General features: G+C 48.4%; 1 long non-coding RNA gene across 1 annotated transcript; it reads right to left on the bottom strand.

Annotated features, from left to right (window-relative positions):
• Positions 1 to 5653: 5653 nt before the first annotated feature.
• LOC123573080 (uncharacterized) lies at positions 5654 to 13110 on the bottom strand. The gene is made up of 3 exons (XR_006697837.3): positions 12926 to 13110; positions 11421 to 11547; positions 5654 to 7504 (listed from the first exon to the last, which is right to left on the bottom strand). It is a non-coding gene; the product is annotated as an uncharacterized lncRNA (long non-coding RNA).
• Positions 13111 to 13469: the final 359 nt, after the last annotated feature.

Consider the following 13469-nt stretch of genomic DNA (forward strand, 5'->3'; position numbering starts at 1 on the left):
GAGTGAGGATGCAGGAGACGCAGCCTGAGCTGATTCCGGGAGGCAAGGTGTTTGGATACGAGGCAGGAAGGGTGTTTCTGGGAGAGGGGTCGGCCTGAGGAGAGGGGTGGCACTGAGATTACCCTGACACAGGCAGGCAGGAGGGAGCAGGAGGCAGTGCAGCTAGTGCTTAGTGGTGTTGGGGAGGAGGGCAGGTGACGCTGGTCTGTAAGGTAGAATCAGCTCATAGATATTCTTGAGTGCCTGATTGGGAAGCTGGTTTTTAACCACTAGGTAATGAGGAGCCACTTGAAAATGCATAATGATTGAGGAGGTGTGATGAAAATGGAGTGTCTTGAAGCCAGGGGCAGAGCTATTCTTTGGCATAAAAATGGATAACCAGGAACTGGATGATTGAGGCAGCAGGGACAATGGAGAACAAGGGAATGAGTGGACAGCAAGGGGGAGGCTGGTAAGACCCAGGGATGCTGCAGGGGAAGGAGGGGGCAGCAGGAAAGATAACGCCGATGAAGTGTCTGTGATTGTTACGTGGCATGTGGCAGGCACTTGTCGGATATCTATGGAGTGTGTCCGAACACGGATGCCATGAACATGGTTTTATTCATTCCTTTCTGTAGCTGAGGAAGCTGGTGCCCAGTGAAGCTGGGTAACTTGACAGTGCTTATAGAGCCAATGAGCAGTGCGGCCAAGCTTCAAAACCCGTGTTCCGATTCTAAACCACGCTCTTCACTTCTACACAACGCCTCTTCCAGGAAGCTTCTGTGGATCCCGACTCGAGGAGAGCGGATGAAAGACACAGGAAGCTCAGAGGGAGGAGCTCATTCAGGAAGGGAGAAATGGTTACTTTCTGACTGTGCTGGTGTTGAAGTTCTGTCCAAATGTCTGCCCGTTATAGTGACGGCTTGGACCCATTTCAGAAATGGAGGGGAACAGAGAATCTGCCATGTAGAGGTGGGCAGGTGTGTGCTCTCGCTCTGGCAGGAGGCCCTCTTGAGGTGGTGTATCAGGCTAGTTTAGTCCCTGCTGGCATTGGCTCACCAGAGCTAGAGAGGTGATGTCGCCTCCCAACCAGCAGTGTAACCTTGCGCTGGTTACGGGCCTCGGGCTCTTCATCCTGTCACTGGGGCCTGATCACCGCTTCTCAGGTGATGCTCCCCAAAGTCGGGGCCAGGGAGCCCCTCTTGACTGCCAAGGAATGTGGGAGGCGTGGCCCCATCCCTGCTCTTCTCTCCCTCTCCTTCACCAACCCGCCAACCACCACTTTCAGGGTGCTTTTGTGAGTTTTATTTAATTATACTGTAGGGAAAATTGTACTTGAACACAGGACTCTGTGGTCTGTCCTCCCCACATTTGAAGTAAACCATCCTGGGTGTGTTTCAAGGACTCTTCCCAACCTCACACTCCATGATGCTGTGTTAACTGCGTCCTCCTGAACCGGAAGAGGGGCATCCATAGGAGACAGGGTTAAGGCTTCTGTCTTTGGGGGTGATTTTGCAGACAACCAGCGCCCTCACCACCGGAAGCCCTGGTGGAAAGTGAAGGTTCCGGGCCCACCTCCGATCTCTTGAACAGGAGGCCTAGGAATGTGCATTCGTAGCAGGCTCTCCTGTTGTTTATAAATCACTCTTGAGTCAGGAGGCCAATGCTCCGAGTGAAGGGTGAGATGAACTGGACAGGCGACTCCTGTGCTCGGGCGACAGCGTTCTCTGTTGCTCTGTCCCAGCCACGGAGTCTGTGTCTGCTCCCCATGATCCTTGTGGTGCAAAAACATCCATCATGATGGATTCCTGTATGGACTCAGACTGATTTGAAGCTGATCTGTGGATGCCAGCCATGTACTGGCAACCGACCATTGCTGTCCCACTGTCTGGTTGGGAAACAGCTCTTCAGGAAATGTCAGCCCAGCCCACCTCTGTCCTGGGCTCCTAGGACAGCTGAGCGGGACAAACAGGAGCTCATCTGCCGCAGTCCAGGTGTGCAATGGGATGGCCAACCCAGTGCCAGCTGGGGAGACGGGACCCAACACACTTCAGCCACCTTCAATTGCCTTGTCTGTATTTTACAAGCTGAAGTCAGGCTGTCACATGTTCAACTTCAGGGTCTGATCAACCCCGAAGGTGCCTCAGACAAGCATCTTGCAAACAAATAACACTACCTCGAGCAGCCTTTGTCTTGGGTGCTATGTGCTTGCTTGCTTTGTCTTGGGTGCTATGTGCTTGCTTGAAGATGCCCACAATTACTCTGGGCCTTTCCCGTCGGGTCGCTGTGCCCTGATTCATTACCTCAAGTGCAACGCAGCTTGTTTTCTGAGAGATGTCTGCAGGGACTGAAAACAGCAGGATGAAGTGTGCCATGTCGGGTGGAGGTAAGGGACAGGGAAGAGCAGCCATCAGGCCATCTGAAGACAGCCCCGGGGGCCACTGTGCCCTGCTCTAAATAAAGCAACAGAACCTTTCATTTGTTCTGGGGAATTGAACATTGAAAATCATAACTTTTAGGGAAAGTTTTATTACAAAGTGCATTTATGTCTTCCCCAGGTAGCTTAGTCCCTGCGGGCATTTGCTCACCAGTGCTAGAGAGCTGGCGTTACTTCCCAACCAGCAGTGTGACCTTTCACTGGTTACGGGGCCTCGAGCTCTTCATCCTCTCACTGAGGCCTGATCTCTGCTTCTCATATGATGCTCCCCAAAGCCGGGGCCAGGGAGCCCGTCTTGTCTGCCAGGGATAGGTAATATTATCCCTATTCTACAGATGAGAAAATTAAAGGCCAAAGAGGGAAGTAACCTCACTGTACACCATCCAGCCGAGCCGTGTTTGTCAGGGTTCTCCAGAGGAACAGAGTAGAGAGGGTGTGGGTGTGGCTGTGTTTGGACATAAACAGCAAGACACACACAGAGAGAGGCGGACTTTAAGGGCTCAGTTTACAGAATCATGGGACCGGCAAGTCTGAAATTTGCAGGGCAGGTGGGCAGGCTGGCAGTTCCAGCAGGAGCTGATATTGCAGTCTGGAGTCTGCAGTCTGCAGTCTGGAGTCTGCAGTCTGGAGTCTGCAGTCTGGAGTCTGCAATCTGGAGTCTGCAGTCTGGAGTCTGGAGTCTGGAGTCTGGAGTCTGGAGTCTGGAGTCTGCAGTCTGGAGTCTGGAGTCTGGAGTCTGCAGTCTGGAGTCTGGAGTCTGGAGTCTGCAGTCTGGAGTCTGGAGTCTGGAGTCTGGAGTCTGCAGTCTGGAGTCTGCAGTCTGGAGTCTGGAGTCTGGAGTCTGGAGTCTGGAGTCTGCAGTCTGGAGTCTGCAGTCTGGAGTCTGGAGTCTGGAGTCTGCAGTCTGGAGTCTGCAGTCTGGAGTCTGGAGTCTGCAGTCTGGAGCCTGGAGTCTGGAGTCTGGAGTCTGCAGTCTGGAGTCTGGAGTCTGGAGTCTGCAGTCTGGAGTCTGGAGTCTGCAGTCTGGAGTCTGCAGTCTGGAGTCTGGAGTCTGCAGTCTGGAGTCTGCAGTCTGGAGTCTGCAGTCTGGAGTCTGGAGTCTGCAGTCTGGAGTCTGGAGTCTGGAGTCTGGAGTCTGCAGTCTGGAGTCTGCAGTCTGGAGTCTGGAGTCTGGAGTCTGCAGTCTGGAGTCTGGAGTCTGCAGTCTGGAGTCTGCAGTCTGGAGTCTGGAGTCTGGAGTCTGCAGTCTGGAGTCTGGAGTCTGCAGTCTGGAGTCTGCAGTCTGGAGTCTGGAGTCTGGAGTCTGCAGTCTGGAGTCTGGAGTCTGGAGTCTGCAGTCTGGAGTCTGGAGTCTGCAGTCTGGAGTCTGCAGTCTGGAGTCTGGAGTCTGAAGGTGGACTGGGGACAGAATTCCTTCCACGCTGGGGGGCCGTGGACTTTCCCTCTTAAGGCCTTCAACAGACGGGATGAGGCCCATCCACACCATGGAGGGTCCTCTGCTTTATTCCAAGTAGACTGAGTTCAATGACAATCTCAATCTCATCTAAAAAACACCTTCACAGTGACACCTAGCCTGGGGCTTGACCAGGTAACAGGACGCCATGGTCTGGCCCCGTGAACACATAAAATTAAACATTAAAGAGACGCTGAAGGAATTAAAACAAACCAGGAAGGCACACGTTCTCAGGTACCATTGGTTGTAATGTTGCCACTCAATGGACAGTTGGCTTAGGGATGAATGGGAATGACCAGCTCTTGTGGCTCCTTGAGGGGCAGGGAACCTGAGACAGGGATCCCAGGTGTTAGCATCCATCATGGCTGAAAAAGCACACTTTTCTATTCAGGGAATGCTGTAGAGTTGGCTGTGGACAGGGAAGAACAGGTAGTAGGGGTTCCAGGAAGCATTCTGCAGCAGGAGACGGCTGCCCTCAGCGCTTCCTTCTTCTTTTTTGGTGTCTCCTGAGCCTGTGATCTCTGGAAGGCGCCCCATTCCAGCATCCTCCTGCAGTCCTAAGCCTCCTGCTGTGTGTTGCAGCCCCTGGAGCCCTGCGCATCTGCATGAAAGTGCTTGGACAAGCTCACTGGTGTGAGTGGCCTGTTGAATCACACAGGCCACTCACACCTGTGTGAGTACTGGGTACTGGGAATCACATTGCCTTTACTTTGCTATCACGCATGCATCATTATGGCCTTCAGGGAATGAGGCTCATGAGGGTATTTCAGTCACTGTGACCCATTCCTAGGGGAGAGATTTAGATTAAGGGGGCATTTGACTGCTTCTCAGGAAATGTGAGTTTGTGCTGTTATTCTGTGTGGTGTGGCCAAATCACCCGCCAGTGCTCCGTGTTCCTCCTCAGAATACCCCCTGTGCTTCCGCAGAACCCCCTGCCCTTCCAGGGTTCCTCTTGTATAATTGCGGACGGCGTGTGTGTCATCATCTTTGGGTTGTAAACACCCCTCAGAGTGGAATCTAAATACATTTTGAAGGGGACAAAATCCTTCCCTTTACATTTCTTCCCACATCTAGCACACGACAGGCACTTAGGTAAATGTTAAAGATATAGATACAACATTCCTGGGGAGAATTGTGACTGTTGTGGTCATTTTGGAGTCTGTTCTGGGAAAGAGCACAGAAACTAAGGAAGCACAGTGTGCACCTGAATTCAGTATTGATGATGACGGCCTGACCAATGAGGCAGGAGCTAAACTCCATGTGCTCCTATGGCCGTGCACCTGAATTCAGTATTCGTGATGACCGGCTGGCCAACGAGGCAGGAGCTAAACTCCCTGGGCTCCTGTGGCCTAAGGAGTATTCCTGCATAGCATAGAACCTGACAGAAAATTTTAAAAATTCACTGAAAGCACGATGTTTGCTCTTTTGGACAGAGCTGTGACAGTATGCAATCCCATATAAGTGCAGAATAAGAAACTGTAATGGGTCCATGGATAAAGAACACAGGGTCCATATACACAACACGGTCCATTTCAGTCGTAAACAGGAATGAGAGCCTGTCCTTCACAGCAACACAGACACTCCTGGAGGACGTTAGGCTGCGTGAAGTAACTGAGGCACAGAAAGGTCAATACTGCATGTTCTCATTCACATGGGTGAGCTCGTAGAAACAGAGAGTAGAACCGTGAATATCGGAGGCTGGGAAAGGAGGAAGGATAGGGCGAGGTTAGCTAATATATAGAAAATTACAGCCAGTACAGCCAGATCATGACAGCTAGAGAAACAGGGTCTAGTGTTTTATAGCGTTGTAAGCCAAATATAGTTAACAGTGATGTATTATACATGTTCAAAAAGCTAGAGTCGAGGTCTTTGAATGTTCCAAACACAAAGAAATTATAAATGTTTGAGGCAATGGATATGCTAATTTCCCTGATTTGATCATTGGACATGATATACATGTATCAAATATTGCCGGGTGTGGTGCCACACGCCTGTAATCCCAGCGCTTTGGGAGGCTGAGGTGGGCAGGTCATCTGAGGTCAGCATTTCGAGACCAGCCTAGCCAATATGGCGAAACCCCATCTCTACTGAAAATACAAAAGTTAGCCAGGCGTGGTGGCGGGCGCCTATAATCCCAGTTACTCGGGAGGCTGAGACAGGAGAATAGCTTGAACCTGGGAGGCAGAGGTTGCAGTAAGCCGAGATAGCGCCATTGCACTCCAGCCTGGGTGACAGAGCGAGACTGTATCTCAAAATAACTAACAACTAACTAACTAAATAACTCATAAATATGTACAATTATTATGTGTCAACTAAAAATTAAAAAAAAAAAAAAAAGAAATGGATGTCCTCTGAACAATTCTGTACTTTCTGAGTTCTCCTTTCACTGAACTCCCTTTCCTCTGAAGGCTGAGCCTTCCCAGCTACTCCACCCTCTGCTTTGGCTTCGGTAACTGGTTGGCTTGGATCCCCTTCAACAGAACATGGGTGGTGTTGGTGGGTGGATGGGAGACAGAGGAAAGGAAGGGCGATGGGGAAGAGGCCCCTGCTGATGACATGTGCATATGGAAGCTCTAACTTATTTTATAAATAGATGAGTATTACAGTTGGGCCTCCAAACCTGCAGGATCCACAACCAACCTTGGATCCAAAATATTCAGAAAACATAACAATGCAACAATAAAAAATAATACAAATAAAAAGACAGCATAGCAACTATTTACACAGTGTTTACATTGCATTGGGTGTTACAAGATCGTCTAGGGATGATTTAAAGTCTGTGGGAGGCTGTGAGCAGATCATCCACACACACACAACGTCATCTTGAGCATCTGCAGGTTGTGGTATTTGCGGGGGTCCTGGAACCAATCTCTTGTGCATACTGAGGGATGACTGTATTTTCTTTCTCATTTGCTTGTTTATCCACTCATTTATTTATTCAACTAATAAAACATCTACCATGGCCAGATGCTGTGCTATAAATACTACAAGTAGAGGGGAGCCCTGAAAGGATATTTTAAAATGCTTGAGAGGCTAATTACCAGGGAGTTGATGGCTTTGGACAGGAAGTTAGAAGAAGGCAATGAGGGACATGTAGGTGAAATGCCTACAAGGGGAAGAGGTTCAAGAATGAGCTGCAGGGACAGTGGGGTCTTTCTCAAACAGCACTTGGCATGGTGTGTGGGCAAGGGGACCTGCTTAGAGGACTGCAAGGGCCCAGTCACATCTCTGAGTCAGGCTGTCACCCGCCGGCGGGGGCCAGGCTCACTAGCTTCCATGTGAAGCAGCTGGGGACTCTGGGCTGATTGAGGTTGACTCGTGCCAGGGCAAACTCTCATGCTTGACTTTCAGTTGTGTGATGGGTTCCCAGGGCTGCTGCACTACCGTGCCGTAAACAACAGAAATGCATTCTCTCACAGGTCTGGAGACCAGAAGGCTGAAGTCAAGGTGGGGTCAGGGTGGGTTCCTTTTGGGGCCTCCGAGGGAGAACCTGTCTCCCGGTTTATGGTGGTGGCGTTGACCCTCGGTGCTCCTGGCTTGTGGCCGCACCCTCCAGTCTCTGCCTCCGTCTTCCTGCTGCCTTCACGTGTGTTCGCGCTCTTCCTCCCTCTCACAAGGACACCAGGTGCACGGGCCTAGGACCCACCCAATTCCAGTGAGACCTCATGTTAACTGACTACATCTGTAACACCTTTCAAATAAGGTGGAATTTGGGGGACACTATTCAACCAGTACCTACGTACATGGTTTCACCCAAGCTTAAGAACACACTAGTAAATGGAGGCTCCACTTTCTGAAGATCTGGCTGAGACAGGGATGAGGTGGTAAATTACTGGAGAGTGGGAGGGAGTCAGAGAAGGCTCAGGTCAGCGTCCCAGGAGAAGAAAAGACTCGCCCTGTCCTCTGGGCTGAGGCCATGGGAGGAACTAGGGGCAAACACAGGCTGCCTGTTGCTGAGCACTTCTGAGCACCTCACCTCCAAGATGGGCAGCCAGCGTCCCTCTTCCAGCTGATCTTTAGAAAGCACCATGGGGATCTGTAAGGACAGTTGAGCACATCTCAAGAATGCCAAAGACCTTGAATGAGTGATTGTGAGAACTAAACAATAACCTCCCCAAGCTACCAACCAAACAGTTCTTCCAAGGATCCTCACTTCCCAGCACATGGAAAATGGACGTTGGGAGACAGAGGTCCTGTGGCATTGTGCCCAGGTCGAACAGTCTTCGGTAGCCGTGCAGGATGCACCTTGACATGAACCTGAACTTCCACCGCCACACTGTGCTTTGGGCTTGAGAAGTGCCCCTTGCTTATCACATGTGTTCATGCCAATGCCTCCTTTCCTCTAGAAAGTGATTTTTAGGAAACTGAAAGGTTATTTTGCAGTTGGCTGGAAAGGCTGTCTCTCACCCCACCTCACGCTCAGCATTTGGGATTGGCTTTGTCTGGGCACCACTCTTTTCAGAAATAAACTGCACAATCTTTTGTTTTCTTCCTGTTATTATAACTAATAGCTGTGACCTGAATTTTGTCACCAGCTCCATGGGGTCTGTAGGAAATTGGCATTGTATTCTCCTTGTAACTCAGAGACCCCTCCTTCTGACCTATAGATTAGAAGGTTAATTGAGATTTCTGTGTCTACATTCTAATCTCCTTGTATAATGCATTCTAAATCATTATCTCTTTTATCTGGGCAGTGCTTAATTACTTTTTTTAAAGTAAAGCCTGATGGTTCAGGGTGAATTACAGGGCAAGAATGTCCCTGATAAACTCAGGGTGGTAGAAAACAAGGATGATTTACACAGCGTGAAATTGTGAGGGCAACCCAGCCAAATATGTCTTCAGTTCCAGCCTTGTCACTACTGATTGTTTCAATTTTTCCCAAAGATTTTATGAACTGATTTCCATTGATTTTAGTTTCAACTTTGCGTATGCCACTTATTAAGTCAGAATAGGTGATAGTTTATTTTGAAAAATAAGTTGCTTAGATGAAATGGGTTGCTTTTCAAAAACTAAACCATTGGCAGAATAAAATACAGCACAGAGGTACACTGCACATCATACTTAGAGGATAAGTTTTTTCTATCATTTTCATTTTTGCCAACTCTGAGCACTTTTGGCACTGCCTGCTATAGAGCAGGGAAGCACAGTGGTTAGGAATACAGGTGTTGGAATCAGTCACCCCTGGCTCAAGTCCCATAACTACATTGGCCAGCTGCTGATCCTGGTCCAGTTAGTTACTTCCTGAGTCTATATGACTTTATCTACAAAAGGTCAGGTTAAAGCTGTGAGAGTTTTGTGAAGCCCAGATGAAACAGTGTGTGAAAGCACTTACCACAGTGCCTGACACCCAGGAGGCTTACTTCAATGTGGGGTGCTTCTGATGCCAAAGGTGATGGTGATGACTGTGATGGTGGTGATGTTGATGGTGATGATAATAATTATGGTGATGATAATAATGATGGTGATAATGATAACGATAATGGTAATGGAGATGATGATGATGACAGTGATGATGATGATGGTGGTGATAATGATGGTGATGGTGATAATGACAGTGATAGTGATGATGATGATGACAGTGATGATGGTGAAGGTGGTGATAATGGTGACGATGATGGTGGTGATAATGATGGTGATGAGATGATAAAGACAGTGATAGTGATGATCATCATGGTGATGGAGGTGGTGATGATGATGGTGATAATGGCAGTGATGGTGATGATAGTGATGTTGGTGGTGACAATGATGATGGTGATGGTGATAATGACAGTAATAGTGATGATGATGACAGTGATGATGGTGAAGGTGGTGATAATGGTGATGATGATGGTGATGATGATGGTGATGAGGTGATAATGACAGTGATAGTGATGATGATGATGGTGATAGAGGTGGTAATGATGGTGATAATGATGGTGGTGACAATGATGATGGTGATGGTGATAGTGACAGTGATAGCAATGATGATGATGGTGGTGACAATGATGATGGTGATAATTGTGATGATAATGGTGGTGATAATGATGATGATGAGGTGATAATGACAATGATGATGATGATGGTGATGGAGGTGGTGGTGATGATGGTGATAATGGCAGTGATGGTGATGATAGTGATGGTGGTGGTGACAGTGATGATGGTGATGATGATGATGGTGACAATGGTGAAGGTGGTGATAATGGTGATGATGTGGTGATGATAATGATGGTGATGAGGTGATAACGACAATGATGATGATGATGATGGTGATGGAGGTGGTGATGATGATGGTGATAATGGCAGTGATAGTGATGTTGGTGACAATGATGATGGTGATGGTGGCAGTGACGACAGTGATGGTGATGATGCATTAGCATCTGTACAAGGTCTTGAGTTAGGACAATATGTTGTCATTTTCATTTCTAATCTTCTATTAGCATACATTTTTCTTTCTAACTAGTTATTTAAGGAAAGCGATCACCTTTAACAAGTCTGTTTTTATGTTTCCCACTCTATATAGCATGTATCTTGCATATAATATCTGTCATTTGCTTGAGACTTTGGTGCTCCCACTATAATTCTATTTTCCTTGGATCTCCTGTTTTTGTCAATCCTAATTTGCCAGAATTTCTAAACATAACTCTAAGCTTGGGCTTTCTGGGGATATTTATACATATTGAGTGGCTCCATGTAGGAGGCAGAAAAAGAGAGTCCCTTCTAAGAGAGTTCAAATGGCACATATTTGACTCATCATTTTCTGAAGATCACCCCCTCTAGCCAAATGGTGAAAGCGTTTTGACTCCTTCAGTGCCTGGATCTCCTGGGGCCCTGCAAATGCTGCCTGACTGGGTCTTCTTACTGTTGGATGACTGAGGTTCTTCAAAAAGCATTCTCTGTTGATGGAGCATGAAACTGTTCCATCATGAACATCATGTGGTTACTGGTGGACAGATGGATCATTCCTCCTTCCTGAGTCCACAGGTATCCCAGGCCATGCAGCTCTTTCCCCTTCTCCCACTCCATGTCCCCGTCTCTGCCATCTTCTCATTAGCACAGAGCCCAAGAGCAGCTCCACTGCTTAGAGGCAGCCCAGCCACCAGGACGTGGTGCTCACATCAGCTACATCTTTGGAAATCTTTTTTTTTTTTTTTTTTTAAGAAAAATGATTTATCAGTGTAGGCTGAGTATCCCTTATCCAAAATACTTGGGACCAGAAGCATTCTGGAGTTTGGATTTTTCCAGAATTTGGAATTTTGCATTATACTTACCAGGTGAGTATCCCTAATCCATAAATCTGAAATCGGAAATGCTCCAATGAGCATTTCCTTCGAGCTCCATGTTGGCACTCAAAGGTTTCAAATTATGGATTTTTGGATTTGAAATGCTCAACCTGTAATATCTAAGGAAATGTGAAGAGGAGAAAATCAGTATTAGACAGCCTATTTTAATTTTTTAAAATTTTTACCTGATTCTAGCTCACCACCCTCACATTGTCTCACGTGGTAGATGACAAACATTACCCATCACCCCAGTGCTTTGCTGCCCCTCGACTGAGAGGTGGGTTCGCTTTACCTTGAAGTTTCTTCCATCGTAGGATGTGGCAAAAGGATGTCATATGTGTCTTGGAGCTGGGGTTGCAGAGCTTTGAGCTTTGTCCTTACCCTCCTGGAACCCTGAGTCTCCTGTGCTGTGAAGAAGCCTGGAAAGAAAGGACTGGGAATAGAGGAGTAGCCTTGTCTACTAGCCCCCAGGCCCCCAGTCCCCTACCCTGCCAGCTCCTAGCCCCACAGGCCCCCAGTCCCCCAGCCCTGCCAGCCCCCAGCCCTCCTGGACCCCAGGCCCCCAGCCCTATCTGTCCCCAGATCCCCCAGCCCTGCTAGCCCCCAGTCCACCGGCCCCCTAGTCCCCCAGCCCTGCCGGCCCCCAACTCCCCCAGCCCCCCAGCCCTGTCAGCTCTCAGCCCCCTGAGACCCCAGCCCTGCTAGTCCCCAGCCCCACCAGGCCCCCATTCCCCCAGCCCTGCCAGCTCCCAGCCCGGGAGTTCCCCAGCCCCCCGAGCCCCCCAGTCCCATCCCCCACTGCCCCCAGTCGCACTGAAGAGCCAGCTGAGAGAGTGGAAGCCCTCCAGCCAACCAGAGTGGTGGGAAATGATCCACTGTTGCTTCATGGCTGAGCTTTCGGGTGGTTAGTTACGGACCAATAAATAATTGAAACAGGCAAAGCGTTTCCTGCTCCCTGTTTCTGCATACTCTTAATAATTTATGCATAATAGCTGAATAACACGCCATTCTGCTGTTTTACTGAAGTACAATGAAGCACGGCCCTGTCGCTTCCTCTTCTTTCCCTCTCCCTCCCATCCCTGCTCTTAAAAATAGAAATGGAAGGAATACAGGGAGACATTTTTCAACCTTAAAAGAAAGCATTGTGATATATGTTATTTTGTTTTGCTTATGTATTACCTCTCCACATTGTCCTAGGAAATATTTAAAGAGGCTTGCAAAAATACATCAGCTATACTAAGATAAAAATAAATAATTGGGGGAAACTGGGGCAAAAGATAAATAAGGACAGAGAAATAAGATGATGTAGGAGGCAGTGCTACCATCCTTCAAAACAGAGGGCTGTTTTCTATTTCCTATCCTACTATCTTATGTCCAGCCTCACCCTCTGATTATGTTCAAAGGTGCTGTTCAGTCAGGCACCGTCCACCGCTGCCCCCAGGTCCTGGCAGTGATTAATTGTAACAAGCCCACTACTGTCTCACCCATCTCAACACACACATTTTTCTCACATTCCACTAGCTCCAAAATTGGGATATGTCCTATAGTTGATGGAGTGTCCTTTAATTTGCAGCATTTTTTTTTTCCTTAACAGCACCCAAATAATGGTGTGTTATGTAAATGACGGCTGCCAGGATTCAACGCAGTGCTGTCGTAGCTAACATCTATACATCAGGCATCGTGCCAAGTGTTCTGACGGATTTAGTCCTCGTCATGAATCTAATAGCAGGTTTCAGGACTCCCCCTGTTTTGCAAACGATGAAACCCCAGGCTGGGAGAGAAAGAGGAACTTCTTACCTCTGCTGGGCCACCAAGTAAGGAAGTGTCAGAGCTGAGGTTTGAACCTAGGATATCTGTCGTCAAATCTCAGGCCATCAACCGTTGTTTTGATAAAAATGACTGCATCCGGAGTGATTGCTGTGGCCAGGGCCTGTCCTGTCTTACCAGAGCCCCGCGTGGCTCAGCGGTACAGAGATAAATACAGTGCAGTAGCATTTGGAGGTAATGCAATGCTTTGCCAGCATCATGGAACTAGATCATGCCCTGGGGAGGAGCAGAATTTACCATATCAGACTTTGATGTTAGGCGATTATGACGTGGCATGGGCTTTTTATAAAGTAAGAAAGGAGGCCCCGTGTAATGAGGAGAACCGACCTCTCTGCACCATCTTTCCCCACTCAAAACTGTGGCCTAGGCCCCCCCGATGTGCCAGCTGGGACTGTCAGATTTCAGGAGGCACAAATCATAAGGATGGAGGAAGGCCAGGAGTCATGTTTATTCAACTCACTGTTGTCATGGTGCCGCCTTTCAATGGGGCACCCGGCCCCTGTGCTCAAGTCGT

This window comes from Macaca fascicularis, chromosome 4 (genome assembly GCF_037993035.2).
Source record: "Macaca fascicularis isolate 582-1 chromosome 4, T2T-MFA8v1.1".
Taxonomy (NCBI): domain Eukaryota; kingdom Metazoa; phylum Chordata; class Mammalia; order Primates; family Cercopithecidae; genus Macaca; species Macaca fascicularis.